We start from the raw sequence: 27,801 nt of genomic DNA, 5'->3' as shown, positions 1-27,801 counted from the left end.
GAAATTAGAGTGAGAACTGAAGTCCGCTGCACCTGGTTTACCTCCCTTGACCCTGGTTCAGGGGCCTCATGTACAAAGACTTGCATATAAAATGGTGTGAAAAAAGCGTACTTCTCAATCCAGACACAGGCGTACTCTCAAAAAAATTCAGATGCTCAAACCTGTGAGTACGACTGGATCCACGCACCTATCATTCGAACATCTGAATCGACGCAGATATGAGCGCACACATGTCCCCTCCCTATTCACGCCCACATTTACATATTTAAATCATATTGAAATGAGATCGTCACAGGGATTCCACAGCAACACAGGAAAAAAGAGATTTTAAAACATTTTAGACCGACAGCAACATGTAAGACGGAGATGATTCAACAGTGATAATACTAGAATTAATATAAACATTAATATAGACGCACACAGTTCACTGAATGCTTGACTAGAAATGAATAGCGGATTAAGGAAGACGCGTAAAATGCTATACTACTACTACTACTACAAATAATAATAATAATCACAAAATGACATTCTGATCAGGCTTAATGTGTGTCTCTGTCTGTGGATGTGTAACAGATAAATATGACTCAGTGGTATTAAAGCGATCACCTCAGGACTTGACGTGAAAGACCGCACATTTCTACGCCCACTCCAGTTTCTGAACATTAGGATTTTGCAGTAGGTTTGACGTACGCACAATTTTGGGCATTACGTACCTTTTGTACATGAGGCCCCAGGTCTCCACACACATTAGGTCAGTTTAGGATTTATTTCAGCAGTTTTCTGCTCCTGCTCCTGTTTTCATCGAGTGTGTGGATGTTGTAGCTCGTAAAAAGCTGCTCACGTTTATGTTTTGTTTTATGGTGTTACAATCCAAATAGTAACCAAATAAACTGGTGACTGACTATCGACTGTGAGGCTGGTGTGAGGAACAATAGACGTTAGAACTTCTACCATTTGACACTTTTCCAAAAACAATTACAGCTTTTTTGAGGGCAGTAAAAATATTCATTTTGCACGTTATAAATACTGCAAACACCAGCCGTCAACACACACGGAAGTTGATCACAATAAACAAGGAGCACCAGTAGATTCATTTTACCATCTCTGATTGCACATATGTGCATGTTTTACGTAACATATATTTTTTGGTTTTGATTTATTTATGTATTAATAACGTTTAAATTCACCAGTAATGTGAGTTATGCGTTGCTTCTTTTTATGTTCGGATTGGGAGCAAAAGTCCGCCCAGTCACCAGTTTATCTGGATACTTTTTGGATCGTAACACAGTTCGATAAAGTTGAAAGATAGTCACAGATTTAACGAAACGTCATCAACACACATCAAACTATGCCTCTGCCATCAGTGTGAGGTGGACAACATATGATACAAGATAATTTTTTTATCAAACGCAGTGTGGTGAGATTAAAACATGGAGCTCTTGTCCTAGTTTCCCCATAAATATCCAAATATCACACAAACAGAACCATATTTATTTTAAAACAGAAAGGATTCTAAACTGATGCATTGAGGATTGTATCTTATCAAAGTGGAATCAAAACATCCAGGATAACAGGATGATGGCAGGCTTAACCAAACCCTCTCTGACCATGCAAGTTTTTCCTGTTTCATCAAACTCTGATCAGAGCAGCTTAGACAAGCCAGCTGACATTGTTTAGGATAAGTGCACTTTCACGGCTTTCTTGGGAAGGCCATGAGGTTGATCTTGGGTTTACTGATAGGAGATGTGTAGACCCATGTGCTGTAGGCTTTTCTACCAATGAAAATAGATTAGAAGAAGCCTTGTCCTCTAATTTAGTAGAAAACAAGAAGACATAGTCATCAATATCCCCCGCCATATTGGCTGTCATAACTCACAATCTTTTCCTGAATGTCCTAAATCTAAGAACGTAGACGCATATGTAGAAAATATTATCACATCAGAATATAAAATTACTACCTTAAACGGTTTCGAAGAAAAGCTGTTCCCTTTGAACATACCTCAACAGAGTAAAACAAACCACACAAGGGCAATAACTCCTTAAAAAATATTTGCTCACTTCTCATTTTCGAACTCCATCAAGGTATTGATACCCTGAAGCCACACACTGAATTTGGCTACCCTATCTTAAACCGTTTCTGAGAAAAGCTGCCGCCTTTAACTCGGACGGGGGGACGGAGCTCAAATATATATCCCCCTTTCACACTTTGTGCGGCAAAGGATAATAAAAACATTCCTCTTAGGCATAAAGTAAACACAACTACTGCCTTTAAGGAGGGAAAACATATATTATTAAAAAAAATTCCGACAATTAAAGGGTAAAAAAGTCATGGGTTAATGTATGCCATTCATGTATTATCTGGGAAACTCCAGCTAAAGCAGGCTAATAAATACTGTAAATACACTCCTTTGACAAGCTCTTTCTCAAGTTAGAGCTGAATAACATATCAGGAAGGTGAACTGTGTCAGAGTTAATCCACACAAAATCCACAAATACAGTCTATGTGGCTGAACATTATTTGACGAGAACAGCTTGTTCCTCTCTCAACCTTGGAGCAATCACTCCTGATTGTTTTGGGGTTTGCCTGATTATATAGTTTTGGAACACAGACCATGCATCCATTGGTATTTAACCAAGATTAGCTTTAATTGATGATTAACCCTTCTAATCCTGTGTGCATATAAAAAAAAAATGGCTTGCTTGTCTTTACTGTAGTCGCACAGAAGAGACTTTACATTATTGTTCTGGGAAATTGAGGCGTGGAAAGCAAATGAGGCAGTGTTATCAGCCTGGTGCTTTAGCAGATAATGAAGACAAATCTTCATATGAGAGAGCTACCTCATAATGAATCCAAACAGATGAATTCATTTGACTTCTCACCGAGCACCTTTCAATAAAACTTTGCCATGACCCTGACAGACAAACACCGCCCTTATCTCAGGGAGAAGCAGCATTCCATCAGGCAAATACAGGAGGGATGTGTCATTGTTTAGATGGGATGAATTGGGAAGTAATTAAACTTTAAATGAGTCATTTCTACATATTTAACTCCAATTGCTGAGGTAATGATTTGATTTGCAGGCCAATGAGTTTTCCCATGTGGGATGCTACTTGAATTAATTCACAGTCCAATGCAACTGCATCTGTTCCTATGGAGGACTGGAATTGAATGCACAGGCAAGCAGAAACTTCTTATGCCTAAGAGTTCAATCCAGTGTCTTCTCTTCTCCAAGTAAATTTCAGGTTTAAATTCAGGCGTACATTTGTCCTTGAATTGTTTGCATGTTTTGCATGAGAGCAAATTGGTTTTGTTGCCACTCTAGTTCTCTCTAAAACATGTATTCAAGGTTAATTGAGGTCTAAAAAGCTTGTAGGAGTAAATGGATGTCGGCCTTTTTTATCTCTCTCTAGGTTGAACCTTTTAGGGAATTGCAATTTGTCGAGTACATTGTCTTCTTTGCACATTTTATTTGCTGGCATATAGGCTCTTGCACCAGATGAATATAAGCTTAAATAAAACATATAAATATGATAAGTAGACAAAATATTAGCCTGTTTGGCCAAAACAAATCCCTTCCAAATTGCTACATCAAAAACAAGAATATACATTGTAAATGTAATACTATTATCATTACATCTATGATATTGGGTGCAGATAATGTTGCGCAGGGTTGCATCTTTGGTTGTTGCTTTATGTTTTCTGTAACCATGCACTTCACAGGAGGATCATCATAGTGGGATGAACTAAAAATGAAAAAAACAGCATAACTAAATGTCTGTATGAATATAAAGCCTTCTAATGAAATGACCAATAACTGAATGTACACATTTCTGAAACGACAGCTTTTTAAGTCAATATTTTAAAGCACTGAATATTATGTGTATAAAATAGAATACAAAACACCATCACTCTCCTTCTGACTATTTCTCTGTTTCAAAAAATACTTTAGAAGGATTCGGCTCCCAAGTGGCTTAACATATTTTTGGTAGCTGACATTAATCATTACTGAAGTCAGAGAATTTATCTTAAAAATATACTCTCTCAAGGGACTTCTTGATTAAATTAAATGTTAAATATCCATTATTTATCATTCATAAGGTTTCATTTGTATACTTAATATCAAGCAGCGTGCTACAATAATAAAGTGCTAGTCAATGAATAATAATAATTAATGGACTGCTCTCATGTGTCTCTGCAGGTTGTTTAAGTCTGTGTGATATGAAATGTTTACATGGCTCAGTCCACACTGTCCATCACATGAAAATGTCTAAACTTTTTTTATTTATATACTAATTTATCTGACCTCAACCACTTAGTTTCTTTGTCTTAGTAAATATCTCTGTCCTCATGTGTCTCCCTCCCTCCCTACCTGGTCTGTCCTGAGTCAATAGCCCCGCCCTTTTCCTCTCTGAGACGCTGAAACACAAATCGAGCTAAAAAAACAAACACAAATCAGCTTTCAATTTGGAACAGGCGGCCATCATCATTATTTTTCAATTTCCAAATCTTAGGTGAGTAAATCATTGTGTAGTTTTAAGAGGCAGCTGTATGGTCAAAACCTTCTCTATATGTGTGGTTTGAAGTGGATGGAGGGAGAAATGCTTCAACCGATCAAGAACGATCAAGATTGGCTATTCAAACCGATCATAAGGAATTCCCGTGAAAGCATATGATCAGTTGACCCTTAAAAGTATGAAGTGCAGTGCACATAATTATTGTAATAGCATGCAGCAGCAGAGTGATATGAATAAGACCAAAGTTCTATATTATTTCTGAATAAAGTCTAAAGAGCCTTTTTCTTACCCTTCCTTAGGGAGGGCTGGTGATGGTCACAATTAAGCAATAAAATAAATCAATTTATTTGATTGCAATAACAAAACATGCATTGCTGTCTCATAATGGTCGCATCAGGTCACATTGATATAGGTCTATGGGTCAGGTAAGAGCCAAAATCATATTTACCTGTTTGCTGTTATGACGTGCGACCTTGTTTCTGTGCACAGTTCCGCATTCACTTTGATTGACAGACTAGGAAGTCGAAACCTATTGGCTGGGTGCACTCGGCAATCGTTTCCATTTGTATAGGGGGTCTATAGGACGAAGGAGGGACTTATATACATTAATGTATATGAATGACCACCAGCAGTAGACCATAGTAAAAGACTAGTTAGGTATTTTTTTGCATTTTAAAAGAATCATATATAAACATAGATTTCTGAGAAACTCCAGATATCAGCTTTAAATGGATCTTTGAAAAAGGAAAAATATTTTCCTTTCATGATTTGTTTTCAATTTGTTGGCTTTGAAAAGAAACTAAACAAACAAAATAAATCACCATTAAAGTTTTACAGACAAAATGATAAAAAGTCCATGCAGGACTCAATCCAACAATAGATAGTTTGGATAAACAATGCTCAAACTTTAGAACTGCTAAAGTGAGAGAGAAATGAAGGATTTACTTTAGATTGGCTTGAGATTACAAATAAGAGAGAAGGCAGCAAAAGAAAATGGGTGAACAGCAAGAATGCATGAAGAATTAATGTCTTCCTTATCGGAATAAGCTTCAAATTATTCATGCAGATTAACTCTATATCTCCTGAAAATGATATGATACAATGCCACTAAAGTCTGTTTTGTTGCATTTCACAAGTCTGAAAATAGATTAAGTAAATTAGATTAAAGTCACAGACAATAACTGAGACAAAGCATGACCCAAGCACAATCAAAAAAACCCTCGCTTCCCTTTTAACTCATGTCTGATGAAGGGCGGTCGCGTTTTTGGTGTAAAATAAAACTGGAGCCAACTACGCAGTTGTGCGGACCTTTTTTTTAGCATCTTCAAACCATGACCCAAACAATAAACAGTAACAAAAGAAAAGTCATCAGCTGCTATATATATATATATATTTTTTTTTGATTTTATTATATTTTATTTTATTTGTATTATTTACTATTATTAATCCTTTACTTATCCCTTACCATTTATGTCTATCGCTATCATTATTATCCCCCGCCACAAAGTGGAAGGGGTTATATAGGTTTGAGCTCCGTCCGTCTGTCCGAGTTAAAGTGGACAACTTTTCTCAGAAACTGTTTAAGTTAAGGTAACCAAATTCAGTGTGTGGCTTCAGGGTATCAAAACCTTGATGGAGTTCGAAACTCATATGTCAACCAGCAGGTGGCGCTATAACCAAGGTCAACAAGCTTTGGTGAAGACAAGTGAGTCTGCACTTGGACCTGATTAGAAGTTGAGGAAAGAATTTTGTTTGGTCAAAATATGCATAAATTATTAATGATTAAAGTTAGCGATAAAAACGTGAACTGTTACATATCTTGGTCAAAATAAATGCTAACAACACCAAATCTGAGATCCTTGATTGGCATGTGACTGTGGTGGAATGAGCCACGTTTGTATAATGTAGGCCACTAGGGGGCATTGCAAATATGGGAAACTGATGATGTGACCAATTTTTACCAAATTTGGTGGGTATGACCTTGGGTCGCTCCTGAGGCCATATCTCGGAATTAATCACAATTGGTCAAAGTGGGCGTGGCTTATTACAATATTAAATATAAATAAAAAAAGTTATTTGAGCTGAAGTTATATGAAATTATGTTGAGGGATGTGAAATTTACAGGGAATATATAGAAGAGCACACAGACCATCCATAACAAAAAGTGCACCGCTAGGTGGCGCTATAAGTGCAAACACATTTTGGCCTGTAACAGCAACTAGTCAAATTCATCGTGCTGTTTTAAACTGTGCCTGGCAAATAAAATCCATTCTGATTCTAATCCTGAAAATGAAAATGAATGCTTTAAAAATGCATCATGATATCAGCGAATAGAGATAGAGATAAACAAAACTTTTCAGATTTTCGCTGAGATAAATGCAAAAACAACTCATGTGAGCTCTGATAATTGCAGAGAGCAGGGTTTTGAGTTAGCAAAGCTAGTTCAGTAAGAGATTGAACAATGTAAAGGATAACACAGGTTGACCAAAGACACGTACAGGTTAGCAGAGGATATAATAGATAAATACCAACAAGTAGTAAATATTTGTGGGTTTGTTCAGTAGAGGCAAGCAGCATAGCACAATTATTAGCCAAGAGATTCTAGTAGAGAAGACACCGAAGGCTAGTTCAGCCAAGCAGAAGGTAGTAGAGTTTTATATTTGAATTAATGGAATGGAATGGAATTTAGTGACAGACGTTTTTAGGTATGTAATGGTCTTGTGAACTGTATAAAATGTATGAAGTGAAAACACAAGTTAGCTCAAGTACCATGATGTAACTGTGGAAATAGCTACATTGATTAAAAAAGAAAAAAACATATGGCATAGAACAGTTTGGATGGAACTGTGTGAGGTGTGCTCTGATAATTAACGCCACATAAATAATAATAAAAATAATAATAAAAATCTAATGATATGTCTGGCAATTGATGTTGGAATTTTGAACTGGGAGATGCTGAGTTGCCTGGAACGCAGAATTATGTGTTCCTCAATCAGCTCGCTTCTTAATTGGCTTTATCCTGTTCCACCTCACAAATCACAGGTTCATGATTCGGAAGTCGCCGTCTTTCCCCACACACAAGGAGTTTTGGTCGTAAAAATTGAACAAGTTTAACATTTGTCGGCCCGACGCATTACAGAGCAGATTATATATATATATATATATATATATATATATATATATATATATATATATATATATATATATCAAGACAAAAACAGCCTGATTGTGTTTATGTGCATATGAGCTTTAGCTGATGGACTGCTATATAATTCATTTTAATTAGTCTACCCTAAATAAATATAATTTAAAAAAATCAATCATGTGAAAAGTTTTTTTTTTTTTTTTCAAGAAAAATAAAGCAGAGGCATTTTCAGATTTTAACATATTTTAGTTCTAAACAAACCTATGAACTACGTAAATCATCCAATTGCTAAAGTCATTTTCCTCATTTGTTACATGAAATAATCAGTGAGTGAATAAAAATTGCAAAAATGTTGATATTTCCATAGAAATAAATTATTTCTGTTTGCAATGTAACACACTTAAAAAGGCGTTGTCGCTAACCCCTTCAGAAACCTGCTAATCTTTGAAGGTTCTTAAAAGCCTGATCAATGTTTGCTAGCACTACTCTCTGTATTGTAAAATCAAAGATCAGAAAAAGAACATTGTTCACTTATAAAAGAAGAAAAAGACATATTGTACAGGATTCAGTTAAGACAATTACATTATAGGAGCAAAGACATTTTATTCCAGTTGAAGGAAGAGTAAAGATTCAAAGATAGCATGAACTATAATTACTACCAGGGGTTTCCTTCATTTTGAAAGTGGGGGTCTGTGTGGTCATTCAGAAAATGGTGAAATTTTACAAGCTATTGTGTGCGAATAAGATGACTCTGGACCTCCAGTCTGTGGCATTGACAGGAAGCATTTTATTACTTTTTAGTGTGGTATTGGCCATTGTACATGTATGTCTGATTAATAACAGTTACCTTTTTTTGAAGCAGTAGAGGTCATGACATGTGATTTCAACTTTTGGTCGTAGCCTGAACCCGACGTGTCTAAAATCCCAGTTTAATGGATTCTGGTCATGTTACTACTGAATCCACAAGGATCTCAGACTGTCCCTCAGTGAAGTGCACTCTCAAGGCACTTTCATGGTTTTTTGAACCCCTAATGCCTCCTTTCCACATGTCTGGACTTCTGTAGACTTTACCACTGGGAACAGCTGACAGCTGTGACATTAAACACAAGGCCACCAAGGAACGTCTAAAGCTTAGAAAAACACAGTATACCAACATAACTACACTCTCATCCACTTTGCAAGGGTTACAGTAAAACAAACATATAAATACGTCTCTCTGACTCTGATACAGATAAATAAATTATGCGTGGCCCGAAAAGTATGAATGTCTTTTATGTCGTCTAATTTATTTATATATTCATTTTCATCAAAACTAATCATAGTGGACAAAGTTTTCTACTTGTTTTGGATTTACTCATTTATCCCACCATTGATTCATGTATCTTGCCAAAGTTTGATGTTTATCACCAAATATGAATTATGTAAGCCACATTAGGCAAGTGTATTTTCTACTGAACAATCCAGTTCAATAAGTCCAGTGTAAACATTATTCCTTTTTAATTAAAAATGTAATACAATGTTACAATCTAGCATATGTGCTATTAGTTTTGATAGGTATCAAAAATACACTGACAATCACATTCAAAATTATGCAGGTTCTCATATGATTTTAACTGATTAAGGCTAGCTTTCATTACATTTAATTGGCATGCATTCAAATTTAAAAATTAAAAATTAACTTATATTTATGGAACTACATTATTAAAATCTGTTGAAGATCGAAGCAGAAATTCACTCAAACTCTACATTTGACACCTACGACAATTAACAGAATTTCTTCAGTTCAACAGGATGACACAGAGGGTATACGGTGAAAACTGGTGGGCTACATTATGATCTGTTAGTGAGGGAGAGGAGTATTAATGTGGTCTCCATGAATGTTAGCAAAAAGATCACCACCTGGTTTTATAAAGACTTACTCTCGGTCCCACCTATTTTTAGATCCCGACACTCATAAAGTTCTTCAATAACACGTTGTGTCACCTCGCTCTGCCTTCGAGCCACAGACAGAGGAAAAAATATCCAGGCAGGGAAAAGGCATGTTTTAAAGTTTAATTTGACGTTGGAGAGGAATACTATTCTCCTTGGACGTGGGAGAACAGAGCGTTGCTCATCTGGAGATTCTCCATTCAAAAAACCCCTGAAGGTGGAACGGGTGAGCACCATGGACAGCTCCCTGGATGTCCTCAGGAACATTCATCTACTGGAAAAAGCTCTGTAGTTGTGTGTAGCTTATACATGATATTACTATTTAATAAACCCTTTTCCCCGTAGAGAGAAAACTTATGAACTGTAAAGAAAAGAAATGAAAAAGAACAAATGACCAAACATGACAGCTGATCAGCTGTCCCAATTAAACTCAGAGGAATGCTACATTCTTTTAAAATTTCAATTAATTTTTTTGTATTAAAACACTTTGTTTTTCCCCCAGTAGCCTGTAGCATGGAGTTTGGTTACAGAAATGGGAAAACTATTATATCTTTGACTTAGGGCATGGGCAAAAAAATCAATTTAATCAATTTATCAAATTTGTAGATAAAAACGATATTTATTTTGCAAATTTGAGTTTAAATATATATATATTATTTTTTTGTTTTTTTACGTTGTTATTTATTTAAAGGTATTGTGGACGATGTTTAAAAAAGAAACGCCCTCTCCACATTTTGAAAAAAAACGCACATGCGCAACACGCCTACGTGTGTGGGAGAGCGTGCACGAGCCCCGTTTTCCTCGTGCACAGCTCTGTTTGCAAGTTGGTGTGGACATCGGTCATACAAGCTTACCTTACAAAAGAAGATTTGCACTTTTCCCACTATGTCAGACTCGCCACCGGTAAGTGAAAATCCATTTTCGAAGGACCCGGTGAGCACCGGGCACGAGCACGAGCACGTACGACGGCCTTTCGTAAACATGATTGACAATTAGGAGGACCAATAGCCTTGATGATCCACCCGGAAGCTAAACATCGTCTACAATACCTTTCCCACCACAGTTTTTTGGGACTTTTTTCGCGTTCCGTTCTTGTGGTTTACCGTAGTATTTGTTTACCCTTTGAGTAGGTTATATGTGTGTCACATACATGTTTAATTTTTTATTCACACTATGCTGAGATGTTAAGGGGAGTGTTTATTATTTTTTTAATTGTAATGTTATATGTTATAAAATATATAAAATATGTAGTTATCTGATTTCTTAATGAGAAAATTGAAGCTACTGTGAAGTTACTGTTGTACTTTTGCTTAAACCTGGGTTAAAACTTGAAATTGTTGAATGACAGAGTCTCATTTACTTTTTATTTGTTCTATGCATTTTAAGTCTTGGGGACAATCACAGCAATGAAGTTGCGCTTTTGACAATATATGTACTGTATGCAGTCATTTTTAAGTGCATTGAAAAAAAAAATTGAAAATCAAATCGAAACTCAAATTTTTTCTTTAAAAAATTGTAGATTTCTTTTTTAGGCAAAATCGCCCAGCCCTACTTTCACTACTATTAATGTATATTATTATAATTTGATCAACAAAGAGTGAAAATCTTATGTCAAACTGAAAAATGTGCAACAAAAAAAATGTGAAATGAATGTGTGGAATCAATAAGAAAAAAAGGTGTATCAATACTTGATGGATTACATTAACTTTATCTTTGGTATTGTCTGATATTGTCCCAAAAATATAAATTGAAATAAAAAGACATTTGGCTACTCCAAACATGAAGTTTCTTATCAAAAAGCAGATCTTTGGCTTCAGAAAAAGAAAGTCATGCTTTTGTGGTAAGAAACACGACTGACCTTGAGACTCAAACTTAGCTTGACATTTTGCTCTTGTGACTATTGACTGCTTTTTTAACATTACTCTAGTGAAGTAAAGGACAAAAACATAGAAAAAGAGAGAAAAATGAATCCAGCTTCATTACAAAGTGTCAGGTTCTGTTTAGTTTTGTTGTCTTTAGCCTTAGTGGTCCTGTTTTTGTTCTATTAGTCTTTCTTGATTCTGTTTGGTTTCCATTATAGTTCTAGTTTCATGTCGTAATTCTGTTTTTGTGTTTCCAGGGCTGTGTCCGAATAGTCCCTCCTATCTCCTTTCCTATCCACTGTTCCATAACCCCGTGGATGACGTCACAAGGTTAAGGAAAGGTGTTTGGAGAGGAGTTAGGAAACGGCCATCACGTTTGTTTAGACAATCAGACGTACTTCCACAAGGTGACGTAGTAATCTGACGCTGTGAAGGTTAGTGACGTCTGCCCTGGTGAAAAAACTACAAATTTCCGAAAATGGACTAAAAGCACAATTATTAAACTTTACGCTGATGTAATCTAAAAAATCACGAGTTTTGAATGTAAATCAAAGCAAAAGAGGCTACCATGTTATGAGGAACAAAAGCGAAACTAAAGAACGTCACATTGAGAATGGTTGCTAACACTCACCATACACAAGACTAAAATAGAATTAAACATAATGTCGCTAAAAATGTCTGGTTTCTTTTTCTAGAACCACAGTGTTGTTTTATGTCAGATATAATCTGATTATATCATCAGATATGGGTTTTACATTATTTATTTAAAGTTGTTCAAGGCATATTATTGCATTGGTAACTTACATGATCTCTGTTACTTGTCAGCACTCGGTGTGTGTTTCCCTTTAAATGTTGTCGACGCAAGGAATTGTGGGTCAGCATTATCTCGTCTCCTTTGGTAAAGGATGCACCAGTGTTTCCTAGGCTAAAGGAGGTAAAAAAGGAAGCAATAAGAGTTTAAAGAGAACTTGGACGCTCTTTATCATGGCCACCAACACTTGAAGGAACAGTGGATAGGAAAGGAGATAGGAGGGATTATTAGGATGCAGCCCAGAGCGTCTTATTATATTATCATATTAAAACTGACATAAAACAGACACTCTGTGGTTCAAGAATAAGAATTATGTTTTATTCAGCATAATTCATATTTCTGAGAGGAAGGTGAGTGTGAGCAGTTTTTTTCACCATGGCAAATGTCCCTAACCTTCGTGGTCGTCAGATTATTACGTCACCTAGTTGAAGAGTGTCTCATTGTCAACGCAAACGTGATGGCTGTTTCCTAACTCCTCTCCTAACATCTTTCCTTAACCATGTGACCTCATCCACTGGGTTATGGAAAAGTGGATAGGACAGGAGATAGGAGGGACTGTTCGGACACAGCCCAGGTATTCCTGCTCGTGTCTCCACCTCTCAGTGATGTCAGTGTGTGTGGGTTGTGACTGATTAGCTGCCATATGTTTTTCACCCAGGTGTGGCCCATTCCTAGTCAGGCCTCCCTCACTATTTAGGTGACGTAGAATGACGGCTGGATCATTGTGAATGTAAATGTTGACCTCCTCGTGTCCTGCTACGTTTTTGTACCCTGTTCCCTGTTTTCCTCGTGTCTTTTTGAGGTTGAGGTTTTCTTTGTTTAAAAAAGCCAAACAGAAAACCAGCTTAACTTTTGGTACTCTGTTTGAGTCTTTTAATAGATACCAAAGCATGAAAAAATCCTTTCAGTAAAGATGCTTAAATGATGCTGCGTTTTGGCTCTCAGACACTGCCTGTGTTACTTGTTTCACTTGAGTCACAGAATCCACAAACAACCCACACACAAAAATGCAATTATACATACAGCTTCGTGGCAGCAGTTGAATCAAAAATAATTATCACTCCATATGATGGGGTTGTGATCCAATCATAAAAAACCCAGATGTCATTAATCTGACAAATATGACAAGACATGATGTTATAAATGATAATGAATATTTGAAAAAGAAGAAGTTACTACACACAATCCCAATAATGAGCGATGCTGCTGACATGTGCCCACTCATCTGAAGCAGGCGGAGAACAAAGGTAATGAATAAATAAGTTAGCGCTGTCATCTACTCCAATGATAAATCCTATTCCTAACACTCATGGATGATTCCAGCAGCAGGTTTGCTTGAACCTCTTGATGAGAAAGGTGTCGCCGCCCTCTGCTGTCTCCACTTTCACTCACTTCATCCCGAGCATATTATTTTTAGAGTGACAGTAAATTAAGCAGGAAAAGGATGTGCTGCCTGATTCTGTCATCAGATCTTCTGTGCATTTTTTCACTTTTTTTTTTTCAAAGGCAGAGTGTACACCTTTGGCTGATAAGGACATGGGAGGGATGGACAGCCTTGCTTGGCCCATTTGAATACTTTCAGAGTGACCATGGCAAGTTACTGTAATACTCCAAATGGTGCACATCGTGTGAACTGAGGTAGCTCCTCTAGCAAAAGATCAATGCCTGCTGAGCATTCATGAATTATGGAATTCGGCACAAATATGCAAATCTAGGCATTAGCCTAGTTATGCCCCTGTACTGTAAGCTACAGTAACTTATCTATTATGTATGAACCACGGATCGGAGTTAAGAGGTCCTGGCAGCAGGCATCATTTTCTTCTATCTGCTGCTTACTTTGCCATCATAAAACTGCTTGAACAGCAGGGGAGGTATAGCAACAAAACAAAGAAGAGTCCCTTTCTTCAGCACCAAATCTCTAAAGACTTTGGAGAATTAGAGCTTGCTTTCACACTCCATTGCCAAGCTACTTAAAATAATAATGGCTTCCACAAGATTTGGAAGACTGGAATATATTTAGGGAATATGCATGGAGTGGTTTCTAGTCCTTTAATTCCCCCCCTAGGCGGATATGAAATGCTAGTTTGATCAGTAATCAGTCCACATGGGATGAAACAGAGGGGTGTCGGGCCAACTCTACAGGCACCTCCTAAAATAAGCCTCTTGTTGCAGTTCTATAATAAAGCTGAATGAGTGAGTGATCATACCAAAATGATGTAAAAATCTAAAAGATAGCTGAAACTAGCTTCCTTTTGAAAATCGGATACACATGTTCTACTGTGGCTGAGCGAGAGCCGAAAAAAGCCCACGGCTTTAAGATGAACAGAGACGATGATGAGCTCAGATCAAAGTCAGTGCACAGCTGCTTACGCTGCTATGGACTGAAAATAAAGCTGCCGACGGTAAATGTGTGAAATGATTTCCTAAATCGTGTTGTGTTTTTATATGTTGATCAGATATCCATTAATTTCACCCATCTATTAAAACAGTTCTTTCAACCTTGGGATAGGCATCCCATGTGGTGTCGTTGGAATTAAAAAGAGCTGCAAATGTCTTAAAAATAAATAAATAAATAAATAAATAAATAAATAAATAAATAAATAAAATGAAAAAAAAGATAAAAATTCTATATTTTTTTCAAATACACATCATAGACAATAAAAAATTAAATAACTGTATCAAAAAGGCTACTTAAAAGTAAACATAAATCTCGTACAAATAAAATGTAGTATACAAATATTTGAGGTGGCACTACTCTATATTTGGAATACATTTTAATAAACATAATCAAAAACTAATTCTAGGAAAAGAATGTCTATAAGGTCGCCGGACATTTGTGATATCAAAATGGGGTCACGACCCATAAAAGGTTGGGAACCTCTGTATTAAAGTTAAACTTACCTTCTGCTGCCCAATATATATTGTAACAAACTGTGTATTGTGTATTCTAAAAACATATTTCTAATAAATCTAACACATCTAAAGCTGTGTTAACTGTTTTCTTCTTTGGTGTATCTATTATTCTTCACTCTCCATGTGCATTCATTTCTTTGGCCGAACGTCGATGGGCACTGACCATTCCAGGCAGAAATCTCACACCACTATGTCACTATCCCAGGACATCCGATTCTTTACAATAAGCCTTTTCACACTCTCGGAAATCTCTCTGTCGTTCAGTTCTCGCGCATGCGCTCAAAGGTCAAGAAGGATAAACTCGTCTTAGCTGACAGCGAGTCTGACAGAGATTTAGATTATTTTCCCGTTGGAGTCCGAATTGTACCCACTGGAGACCCAGGTGGTTGGTGTGTTTGTGCACTAGGGGTCACCTGTGTGGAAACAAGAAGTGTGCCCTTGCTTCACACACTGCTGCTGAGCTGCTCTCATCGGTTTTTAAAAGTGCTCGGATCGGCCGAAGTGGGGCTGGGCGATTTTGCCCAATAAAAAAACTTACAAAATACTTGGGTGTGTTCCACACATTCATTTAGCATTTATTTTCTTTCACATTTTTCAGTTTGACATATGTTTTTCACTCTTTGTTGATTAAATGATAATAATATACATTAATAGTAGTCAAAATAGGGCTGGGCGGTTTTGATGCAGACATCAGATATATTGTCAAAAGTGCAACTTTATTGCTGTGATTGTCCTCAAGAGTTAAAATGCATAGAACAATCCCAAAATAAAAAGTAAATGAAGCTCTGTCATTCAACTATTTCAAGTTTTAACCCAGGTTTAAACAAAACTACAACAGCAACTTCACAGTAGCTTCAATTTTCTGATTAAGAAATCAGATAACTACATTTTTATAACATATAACACTACAATTAAAAAAACAATCAAGTCTTCCCATAGCATCTCAGCATAATGCAAAATAAAAAATTAAACATGTATGTGGACATATAGCCTACTCAAAGTGTAAACAAAGCTGGCTAGGGCTGGGTGAAAAAATCGATTTAATCGATTTATTGAATATGTAGATAAAAACAATTATTTAGCAGATTCGAGTTTAAAAAAATTCATATATATTTATATATATTTAAAATCACTATTATTTTAAATAATAAAATAAGCCAGCCCCCTTGAAAATCGAATCGAAACTCAATTTTTTCTTTTTAAGCAAATACGTCCAGTCCTAGGGCTGGCTCACATTGCTCTACGGTAACCCACAAGGACGGAATACGAAAGAGTCAGAAAAAACTGTGGTGGGAAAAATAAATAAATTAAAAAAAATGTAATTAAATTTCAATTTACATTTTTTTTTTTATTTTAAAAACTCAAATTTAATAAAAATCGTTTTCATCTAAAATTTCGAAAAATCAATTAAATTAATTTTTTGCCCAGCCCTAGCCGGAAGTGGCATCAGCAGAAAACCCTGGTTCCCCTCCCGTGAGTCTGAATATGTAAAATATAAATAATATAAACACTAAAGATCTCTGAACTAAAATCACAAATGCTGTTAGGTTGGAAATATTAACAGCTTGTTGATGTTTATTTATATCCCTCTCGACCTATGACCCCCCAGGTCGCGTATGCACAGTTCTAACTCTTAATCATTTTTCCTTCTTCCAGATAGATTATAACATACTGTGAAAATCACTAGTTATTGATAAACAGGTGGCAGCAAATTCACATCTAATCTGGTTCATAAATGTCAGATAGCTACTCTGATTTGTTTATTGACTGCCATGGAAAAGTAAAAAAAAAAAATCTCAATTCCTTTTTTTAAAGAACAAGTTCATACATCTTACTATCCCAACAGATATGATCATTTTAAAGGTATTTGCTAAGCACGTGTTAGCTTTCATTAAGAAAAATTCTCAGTAAACAACACCAACTTTGACTTAAAACATGTATATCAAAGACTTTTAGAGTGAGATTACTAGTACGTTGAGAAAATTAGCAAAGAGCTGTGGAGACGGATGAACGAGTGCAAGAGAATACTTTCAGCTGTGCGTTTGAGGGATGGGGTTGTTATTTTATAATTTGGTACAAGATCGTTACACTTCCTTAAACACCCATTTCTCTCCTGAGCGAAGCAGCTATTGAGTTCAACATATTAGCTTAATGCCTTAAGCTCTGCTTGCCACCATTAGCGGTTCTCTGCAGATACTACTCTTCAGTCATGTTTTTCACCACCTGCTGCGTCATTAGCAGCTCCTCCACACTTGCAGCGCTTTTCTCACATTGTTGTAGAGAAAATAGTGTAGTTTGCATGAGATTATCACAATGCTGCTATGCAGATTTACTTAGAACAAAGCCTGTATTGTCCTAGCACAACTAAATGGACTTTTTATGTATAGATGGGGTCTATATGGTATTTCATTTTACTATGGGAAAACAAGTAAAGCAGGGTTTTATCTGTTACGGACATCACACATGAAGATAAAAAACCAGGCATAGAACCGTTTTTATCATACTGTGTGTGGTGTGCTCTGATATTCACAACAGTGATTTAACAATGTAAACTAATGCTGCATTCCAAGCAACTCAAAACTAGGGCTGAACGATTTTGGAAAATAATCTAATAGCGATTTTTTTTCCTCAATATTGCAATTGCGTTTTAATATGCGATTATTTTTTCAAGGGCCTTTTGTCATGTATTTGCAACGAACACAATAAATCAATCTGTTTCATAATAAACAATTTCAGATTTATTTAAACTTTAAATAAATATAAAATATACATTTTAAAGCACAGATCCCTAAACACAAGGAGTTTTCATCGTAAATATTAAACAAGTTTAACATTTACGATTGTCGGCCCCGAACTGTTTCAGAGACGATTTTTGGGACAAATTCACTCTTCAAACCACAGGATAATCTTATAGGATAATCTCACTAAACATCAGATAACCTGGCATTTGTCGTCTATGGTGGGGAAGGGGGAACAAAGGATGTAGTTAATATAACTATAACTTAAAAATTGGTTAATGACTTTTTTAGGCTGCACCAAACATTCCCAAAAAATAATGTGATTTAAAAAAAAGCAGGCGGGAATGGTGAATGGATGAAACATTTCAGGTTTTACCCTCCTTACAACAACACATCATAGATAGAACCAAGTTTGATCCTATGTGACTTTGTCTCTAATGCACTTTATAACGTTGAAATATTCTACATTTTCTAAAAACAATGGACATAATATAAATTGTAGTTTCAAAAAAAGGTATAATTAACTTATAAATGTTTTACAATAGCAGAAATGCCAAAAAGATGAATGCTTTAATTTAAATTGAGTCTCAGAACAATATAGAAGGGAGTGTATTGTGCATGTTTTACAAAAGAAAACGCTTTAATGATTTTTTTCTTTCTCTCTTGAGAGTGAAGCAACATTTGGCCACAACTAAGAAATAGTGCTCATTTACATTTTTTTCTTACAAATATCCCAAATGCCTTCACTAATATATTTCATCCTTTAATTCAGCAAACATCAAATATTAACTGTATCCTCTTGATAATTTCTTCAGTTCGTGATTAAGAAAACTTAGAGGAGGAAATGCACTTTAGTTTGATTTTTTTTTTCCGTTCCTCTACCCCCCTCTTTGCCAACGTGGAAAAAATCCATCAAAAGCAAATTTAATAAGAGGAAATTTTCCTCAAAATCTTGTTTTGTGCTCGGCTCTTCTTTCTTTGTCGTTTCTTCCCACACAAGCGCTCCTTTCATTTGTTGCTGTAACATCCGCTCGCCAGATGTTTGTCTGAATGACCATCACTATTAAACATCAGGTTTTCCCTGAGGACCAAAGATCATGAAACTTCCCTGAATCACACATTTCTCCACGGCATAAAAACTGTGATTTAATGTCATATTGTCAGCATGATTCCTTTTCACCATCATGACGTGTTTTATAGAGCCCCAAATATGACATATCATACAACCCCCCTGTTGTCCATGCATAAAGATTGTAGGTTCAATACCACCCTAGCATGGGTCAAATTAACTTTTTAAATAAATGTGTGTGTGTTTGTGTGTTAACTACAATAGAATGTACACACGCTTTTTGTGTTGCGCCCAGAGGAAGCTTCAGGGTAGCCTCCGTTACCCCATAACTCTAAAGTAATAAGATTTGACAGGATTAATGTAATCACATGATGGAAACTTAAAAATATGTGGATTTTATCCAACCTTTCAACTAATGGTAAACATTGATTAGTACTCAGAAGATCAATAGATAGAAGGATGATCTGAGGAGCGACAAACACTCCTTTATAAACCAATAATATGAAAGTAAAGCTTTGGTTTTAGGTATGTCTATTTCATAGAAAATGTAACTAATTAAATAATATGAATCTAGGTGTCATGAAGAAAGTATCAATTTTGAAAAATATCATAAAAAATACATTTGGTAATAATACATCAAGTTTGATTACACAGTTTGGAGGCAAACATCAGCTTTAGGTGTTTCCATACTCAACTCAATCTAAACTATAAGCTTGTATATCTTACAGTTTTGTTATATGTGTATTTATGTGTTTTTTTACTTCTGAGTTTGACATAAATGTAGTTTACTTTATGTTTCAGAAGTTGTTTGCAGCTTATATCACAGTAATCACGATTGATCCTTTTCCCCCCCATCAATGCATTCTGCTTGGCACAGAATGGAGTTCCTTCTTTTTTTTTTCTACAACCTTTTTGTTTGTTTTATTGCCATAGCTCGAAATGAATGCATAAACATAAACAACTCACGCATTATGAATACAAAATGAAGGAGAAAAAACAAATATTATGTTTTTTATTACTATAACTAAAATGTCACTGAAAGCTCGGTACATTTTGTGGACATCAACTCTTTTAAACAACAATATTTTAAATAAAATACTGACTGTATAATAATAGAATACAGTGAAATTAAAGGTTTTGATTGTTTTACAGCTGTGGGGATAGAACACTATTGATCTGAAATCACTCCACAAGTCCACCCACGGGCTCACAATCACAGGTGAATTTACTCCTTTTGCTATTTGCATCCTATGACGTAAATGTGTGGCTGCTGGAATTTCACTAGTGTGTGTGTGTGTGTGTGTGTGTGTGTGTGTGTGTGTGTGTGTGTGTGTGTGTGTGTGTAAACAAAGCTTCATCAAGGCTTTTACACCTCACCCTATGGGAGAGCACTCTCATTAGCTGCTCTTGTCTTTGCCACACATTTCCCTCCATGTGACAGGTGGAAAGTTGTGTGAATGCTGGTTGGAGCTCGTTTAAGTCTATTCAAATCACTTTACCAACTCTAATTAGAATAATGGAAATTGTTGCTACGTCAAGCACTGAGAGCCAACCGATGGGAGGGCTCCTGGGAGCTGATCAGGCTAATAAATAGGGTTAAATGTTTCATCAATACTATATTAGGAGGGTAACTGAAAAAAAAGAAGAAAGGAAAAAAAAAAGTGTTAATAAATTATGGACGGAAATGGAAAAAAGTGCAGGATATTTTCTGTCTCAGTTGGTGATTTGTGGAGAATTGACGTGATATCCTTGTTTAGCTGATGTCGCGGTGTGCCTCTTAAACTAAAACATGATAAAGAAAATGTAATAATCGTTACCTCTCAGGGTGGGAAAGTGGTATCTTAAGGTTCTCTGGGCGTCTCTTGGATGTGAGGAGCGGAGGATGAGAGCAGGGATGCTGGAGACAGGAGCGCGCTCTGGGTCCACATGGAAGGAGCAGAAATGCGTCCTCTTCTCCTCCTAGACACTCTCATCACTGACGCATCTGACTGTAACGGTGTCCACGGTCACACAAAGTGAGCAGCCCCAGACTCCGTGCCGTGCCCGGGATCGCGCAGAGATTCGTGTGTGGATGGAGCAGAGAGAGCCGACGCTCTGCCAAACAAACGGAAGGCAGCGGGGCGGGGCGGGGAGGGGGAGGAGCCATCAGGGCTATAGGTGCTTCACACACACACACACACACACACACGCACACACACACACAGTCTGCTGACCCCGTCTTTTATTATTGGGTTCACATTTTACAGTAAATAAGTAGAACAAAGCACAGATCTTTTTATGTTCATTCATTCATATCAAAAAGCAAGGGCTGTGTTTATTATGCTTCTTCTTCTTTTTTTTTTTTTTTTTTTTTTTTAAATGGGTTCGGTGTTTATCACCATGGTCTGGTTTCAGGACTTTAATGATCTGCGACCCACACCAAGAGAGATAAACAATGAAAAGCCAATCTGAAAGCCAAAGCGAAATAAAACAGTTTAATGAAACCAATGCATTGTTATTTTTTTTTTTAGCACATGGTCCACTGAAAACAGCTCTCAATCTGGTCGGGTTTGCTTTAAACTTTTGTAGGCATGCAATGCACTTAACATAAACCAGTTATCATTCACACCAGTTAGTGGAGGTAAGTTACATCTGTAGCCACAAAGGACAGACTGCCTGTCAATTTTTACCAACGGCATTCCAATTACTTTTGCCCAGTGGGCGTGCACTGTAGCTGTTCCCACTCAACGTTCTTGAAGTCAAAATACAGCAATTAGGGGCGCTGCCATCTTGCAATTTTGACGTCATTTGGAGCCAGAATCTGCACAGTAGGGTCCGGCGGGAGGAGGAGCACTGGTAACGTGCCACACCCATTTAGCATACTGCCTTGGTGACTTACGCAGCCCAGCTATGCCACGAACTTAAGTATCTTTCCCACTGGAAATTCTACCAATGACTTGTTCAGATGATCAGATCATAGAGGTTTGTTTTAGTACTAGTAGCTCAAAAAAGACAAAAAAAAAAAAAAAAAGACTGAATGGAGAAGTTTAATGGCGTCTCTGCTTTCTTTCACAACGTAACTGCTTATACTATTCACAAAGAGAACAACACAAGATCCAAGGCTGTCAATCATTGTCATATATGATGTCAAATTCCATTTTTCAACCTTAAATAACTTATTGAAAACAAACTTTACAAAAAAATTAGCACTTGAACACAATGTAGGGTGATAATAACTAATGAGCACAGCAGAGTTTAGGTTTGGAAAAAAATTATGTGACGAGTAATTTAACTTTACAGTTTGACCAACATCCCATCTGTTATCATTGAGGAGGCATTCAAAACCATAAACAATGAGTCCACACACACACATATCTCCCCATTGCCTTAAAAAGACTGTGTGATGCATTTTGTACTGCAATTATGGGTCCGAATTTACCACGTAATGCTGCAGACGTGACGTCAAATGACGCTGATGCGCATTCACGGCGGCTTGGAGAGGTCGTCCACTCTGCCGTAAAGAAGGAAGAAGAAAACTGCTTGGAAGCTGGGTGGACCACTACTGTGTGGTCCGTGGAGACTTGCAGGTGGTACAGATGCATGCAGGGAGGTCTTGCAGTATGAACGGCGAGTAAATAAATAACCGTAACACAGTTGGTGTGTGGATTGGGCCGCATGGTTTTTCTCGTCCCGAACTTGACAGGCATTAAGATTTTTATATTCCTGGGCTTGCAGTAGCGTTTTTTTTTTTTTTTTTTTTTTTTTGCACATATGCTGGTATACGAAGAACAGTCTATTCTTCCCAACCTTTTCTATTTCCTGCCTTGAGTCTCTCCTCCCTGCTCCCTTTCCCCTCCCCTTCCCCCTCCCCCTCCTCTTAGGTGTAACACTGCTCTCCCTTTTTATATCCTCCCTATAATAAAAGATTTCTTACCCTTCCTTAGGGAGGGCTGGTGATGGTCACAATTAAGCAATAAAATAAATCAATGTATTTTATTGCAATAACAAAATATGCATTGCTGTCTCATAATGATTGCACTTCCTGTAGTGTTGACCTTTGACAGCATGTGCAGACAAGAAAAAAAAAAAAAAAAAAAAGATTTTTATATCTGAACCTGACCCAAAACTGACAGTTAAAAGCTCGTTTTTTCCTCATACAAATGACACACTTGTTTTAGTGGTATGCCCACTTTTATTAACAATCAACTGTTAATGTCAACATCAGATCAGTGCTCGGGGCAACAAGCGAACGTTAAACACAAATGGAGACTCAGTGGATCTATTTACATAATCCACATATTAAATATAAAGATAATCCATGTTCTTGTGGCTTGAAGGCTGTCCTCCTCTGCTCTATGATCCTGCCTGCAACGCTTAAGCTGCACTCATTCAACGCTGCACTTCAGCGCTGTAGCAGGAATGGAAATAATGCTGTGTGCAATGACAATATATGACCAAACATGACCATCAGTTCTATATACAGTATCTGTCCAAACGCAAACCGACCCATCCGGTGCCGTTGGATCCCATCAGATTTCGGTCAAGAATCATTCCTCTAGTCACAGTATAAGCTGCTAAAGAGTTCACGCGCACTCCCGTGGCAGCTTGGCTGATGACTGCAGTTACACTAACGGCCGTCGTGTCACTATGGAGTCTTATTTCTTGATCCTGTCCTATGCTTTATTAATAGAAACTAGTGATCATTCACACCAGTCAGTCATACTGGTGGAGGTAAGAAGAAGACGACGTAGACTGGTGCTTCAAATATATCAATCTCGACATACTCCGCCTCACCCACTCTACACCGATCCATAACTTCTGTCTTGTTCAACACCTTAAGTACATTGCTCATATAACTAGACGTCCTAACTCAGCCCTGCAAAAACAAATTATGTTCCGCTCTAATAATAGTATACCCGTGACATATGGAAAAACTGCAATAAACTTACAGGCCTTTTTTCTATTCAACTCCAACAGGAAATGCAAGATAAGTTAAGGTTACTGCCTCTGGTGGAGCGAATCCTTGGCACCCAACCAGCTGAAGCAGTGGATGGGTAATATTGATGATGATGATGATGATGATGATGATGAAGTTCTATCTGTAGCCACAAAGGACAGTCAGTTAAAATGCCTGTCAATTTTTACCAGCCACCATCCATATTATTGTTGTCCTCATAGTAAAGCAGTTCTAACCACCAGGATTTAACTGATTGACCTTTGTTTCCCTTTATTTATCCTTTGTTCCTTCATTTATTTTTCATTACACAGCAAGTGAAAATGTTCTCCTGGTGCTTTGTTTCCTTCTTTATTCCGTTTCTTGCTGATGATGCTTGTTCCTGCTCATATGTATGTTTCACATGGCTCCCTACTTAAACACACCTGAATCCAGTGAATGTGTAATCAGCCAACACTGCTGAAGGCATAGTAACAAATCACTCATGTGTTGGAGCATGGAGACATCCAGCAGGATAGAGGCTTTGCAGTCTGTTCTTCTGTCTGTCTGTGTTCTTCCCTCGGTCAAACAAAATATTAAAATTCAATCCTCAAAGATTCTATGCTAAATTGTGGTTTTGATTTAGCATCTATCAAAAAAAATATGTTGATGCAAAACTGTTGAAATGCCTCAGAAATGTGGAGCAAAGCTACTCAGCAAGTTTGCTCTAACAATATTTGAAAAGCCTGTCATGAAAATGCCTCTGTCAATTTTAGGAAGTGTACTTTCTACAAATGAAACTAAAATAGAGACCATTGGGCATGTAAACCTGAAAACGAACAAATGAAAAGACTAGCAGCAGTGCATAAACTTAATTGAATGTTTTTGTGACGCTTTAAGGTTGTTTTGCAGCCTCTGGTGGTCATGCATTGAATGTAATAATAACATAACCCACATCCAGCAACACAAAAGAAATGTGAAATGAAAGTAAATATCTATTTACCAAAAACTAGAAACCCTGAAGTGCATGTGTGTGTTTTGCTTATTATGCAGATGAAATTGAATTGAATTTAATACAAGGATCCATTTTTAATCACCCAGTGGAAACTAATCATGTTCGTAGAAGCTGCAAACGGTCAGACCAGCGGAGGAAGAAGCCAACCGTCATGCAGGATAATTTATGTGTGAAAATAAGGGCACGCAGTTTGCGACAGTGTGTCATCAAAGACATTTTGGATTGTTGCACTCGGCTCTTCACACGAGCACAGTGAAGGGAAAACGTGATCCAAAGAGAGAAGTTCAAACCATCACACATCGCAGCTGCCCCGTCACGTTTGAAGTTGGTGTGAATGTCAAACAAGTCACTCTAGAAAGTAGCAAAAAATAGTTAGATTGTGACACACTTGCATTGAGTGTGTGATAGAAAGCTCCTCTCAAGCCTTTTCAGGTGGTACAACATTAACTAAAAAACATCCAAATATTTTACAAAAGGACATTCAACACTTTTATTAAAATAAATAAAAGAATAAAAAACACTCAGAACTCACAAAGCAATATGCTGAAGTGTAAAGCAATTGAAAGACTTTGAGTTTATTGCCACGTCTGTCACATGGGAAGGCAGAGAAGCTAAAAGCCGACACGGTGTAAGAGAGTGTAGTTCCTTTAATGAATAGCCAGAAGTTTGGTACACGGGAGTCAAACAAGCACAGGCAGAGGTTTCCTGTGGAGCAGACAGGTTCGTAATCCACAGAGAGGTTCAGAGGTCAGGCACACAGGGGATCTGTGCAGAATCAACACTGGTTGGACTAGCAGTGGTCCTGGTCTTACTGGTTCTAGTCAATGAACTGTGTTCCTGACTGCTCCATGGAAAAAAATCTGTGCTAACACCTTCCTCCTTTTTTCCTGCATAGAAGCATTAAAAATAATATTAGTTCTTCATAATAGTTTCATTTATTCATGAACAAATATAAATTCATAGTGTATATTGATATTTCAGGATGGACCAAGAGATAATAATGTTGATGTTTGCATATAATGAATGAATAAATCTTTCTGGATTTGTTTTGAGATGAAGACGAGCTGACCTACAGATGAAACATTGGCTCCAAATCCACGTCAACAACTCTGAAATGAGCAAGACACGTTGTTATCATATAGTTCAGTAATATTAGTACATGGCCATTTTGTAACAAGGGAAGTTCTGAATATAGGTCAATTATATGTTGTTGCTGCTGCTTTCAGGATTGTTTTTGTTTCCTAGTTAATCAGCGGCTAACTGGCTAGCCTGCACCACATTAGACATAACGTGCATAATATTGATGAGGGAATATTGTAGGAAGCGTATTACTAGTAGGCTAACAACAGGAAGAAATACAACTTACCAGGATATGTAATGGGGGTCTGCAGGACGGACTACTCTGTGGCTGTAGTTCTGTTCGGCCTACGGGGCTCTGTCTTCTTTCCCCTGAATCATTTCAGACTCCCACAGTACCAGGTAGCAATGTTCTTCTTCTCTAACCAACGCTTTGACTTGTTGGACTTTTTTTGTCGGATGTGCGCTAACGCAACAAGCCGCTTGCAAGCTTAAAAAAAAAGAAAGTGTCTAATCGTACGGTTGCCGTACAGACAACCCCTGGTACTATTGGTACATTTACCGAAGTACACGTACATAGCGTTTTAGGGTTAGGGTTAGGATTAGGTTTTAACCCTATATCCCAACAATTTTTAGGGTTAGGGTTACGGTTAGGGTTAGTTTTAGTCACGTGACCTAAACTGACCAATGAGGGGTTCTGCGTATGGATAGGATGTCGGTATATTGATACGGCAACCGTACGGATAGCCACGTTCTTAAAAAAATGGCTGCTTTTAGTTTTTGCAGGACTGTCAATAACCCCGCCTAGCTCTCGCCCACTTTGGAGCTGTCCCCTGGCCCAGCAGCTAGTAGGGGCTAGCACAGCTCTCGTTTTTAGCTCTGAGAGCTGGAGCTATGTTGGTAGAAACAAAATGAAGAGCCAAAACACGTGCTAGCTCCAAGTTAGTTGTGTGGATAAGTCGGTTGTGGGTTAAAAGATTGATCATCCTATATTTCAAAGTTTGTTTCAAATTCAAATTCAAATATACTTTATTAATCCGTTAGGAACTTCATTTACAGAGAGAGCACCAGTGCAGCAACAATAAAATACAGAACCAATAAAACAGCCATTCACACATTAAAATTCTGACATGATTTGTTTTTTCCCTTGTCATATGATATCTAAGACTAACACGTACTGCAATATTTTTACAAGATTTCTGTATTTTATTTTTGTAAAAATTTCAGTTGTGACCATCACCATCCCACGCTAAGGTGGGACTTTATTTGAGTAAAAAAGTAAAATGAGAGGTGTGGGGAAGAAGAACAGGTCGAGGTAGTTAGGGTGGGACATTAGAAGGCGTGATTGCAATGCTGGCAGTGGCTGAGGTTGGATCATGTCTGTGTGCCTTCTGGGGGTAGTGTAGTGGTGCTGGCAGATGGCTGGTCACTGGGATGGTGGTGGGAGGTGGGTCTGTGGGCAGTTGTTATGATAAGGAGCTGGTTTGACGTGGACTGTGCCCTCATGTGCAATGGCTTCCAGTAGCGGCTTGTCTATGCACATCTGCAGTGAATGCAAAGGCATGTCGGGGACTTCGGGATAACTTATGCTGTGACATAAGCAATAAATGGTTGTGTCACACCTGTAAGTACACACTCACCCCCTCTGTTCACTTCAGTCTTCAAAGTGTCTGAGGAGTGGGATGTTCCACCAGACCATACATACATATAAAACAATAATACTAATTTACTAGTAATAATAATATTACTAAAAAATCATTCTCAATACTTGCTGTTGTCCTCCCAAACTCCGTTTCCCTTGTATTTTCCCTCCTC

At 37.3% G+C, this 27,801-nt stretch overlaps 1 protein-coding gene across 1 annotated transcript in view; it reads right to left on the bottom strand.

The window, feature by feature from the left end:
* The window catches only part of hs3st1l1 (heparan sulfate (glucosamine) 3-O-sulfotransferase 1-like1), a 44,567-nt gene extending 23,488 nt beyond the window's left edge, over positions 1–21,079 (bottom strand). Inside the window, exon 1 of the mRNA XM_028468731.1 lies at positions 20,800–21,079. The gene's annotated coding sequence lies outside the window, so the exon portion shown is untranslated. The remainder of the gene's footprint in view (positions 1–20,799) is intronic.
* Positions 21,080–27,801: the final 6,722 nt, after the last annotated feature.

The sequence above is a fragment of the Gouania willdenowi genome, chromosome 15 (genome assembly GCF_900634775.1).
Source record: "Gouania willdenowi chromosome 15, fGouWil2.1, whole genome shotgun sequence".
Lineage (NCBI taxonomy): Eukaryota > Metazoa > Chordata > Actinopteri > Blenniiformes > Gobiesocidae > Gouania > Gouania willdenowi.
The sequence above is the reverse complement of the archived record's forward strand: the minus strand, read 5'-3'. Positions and strand labels throughout refer to the sequence as shown.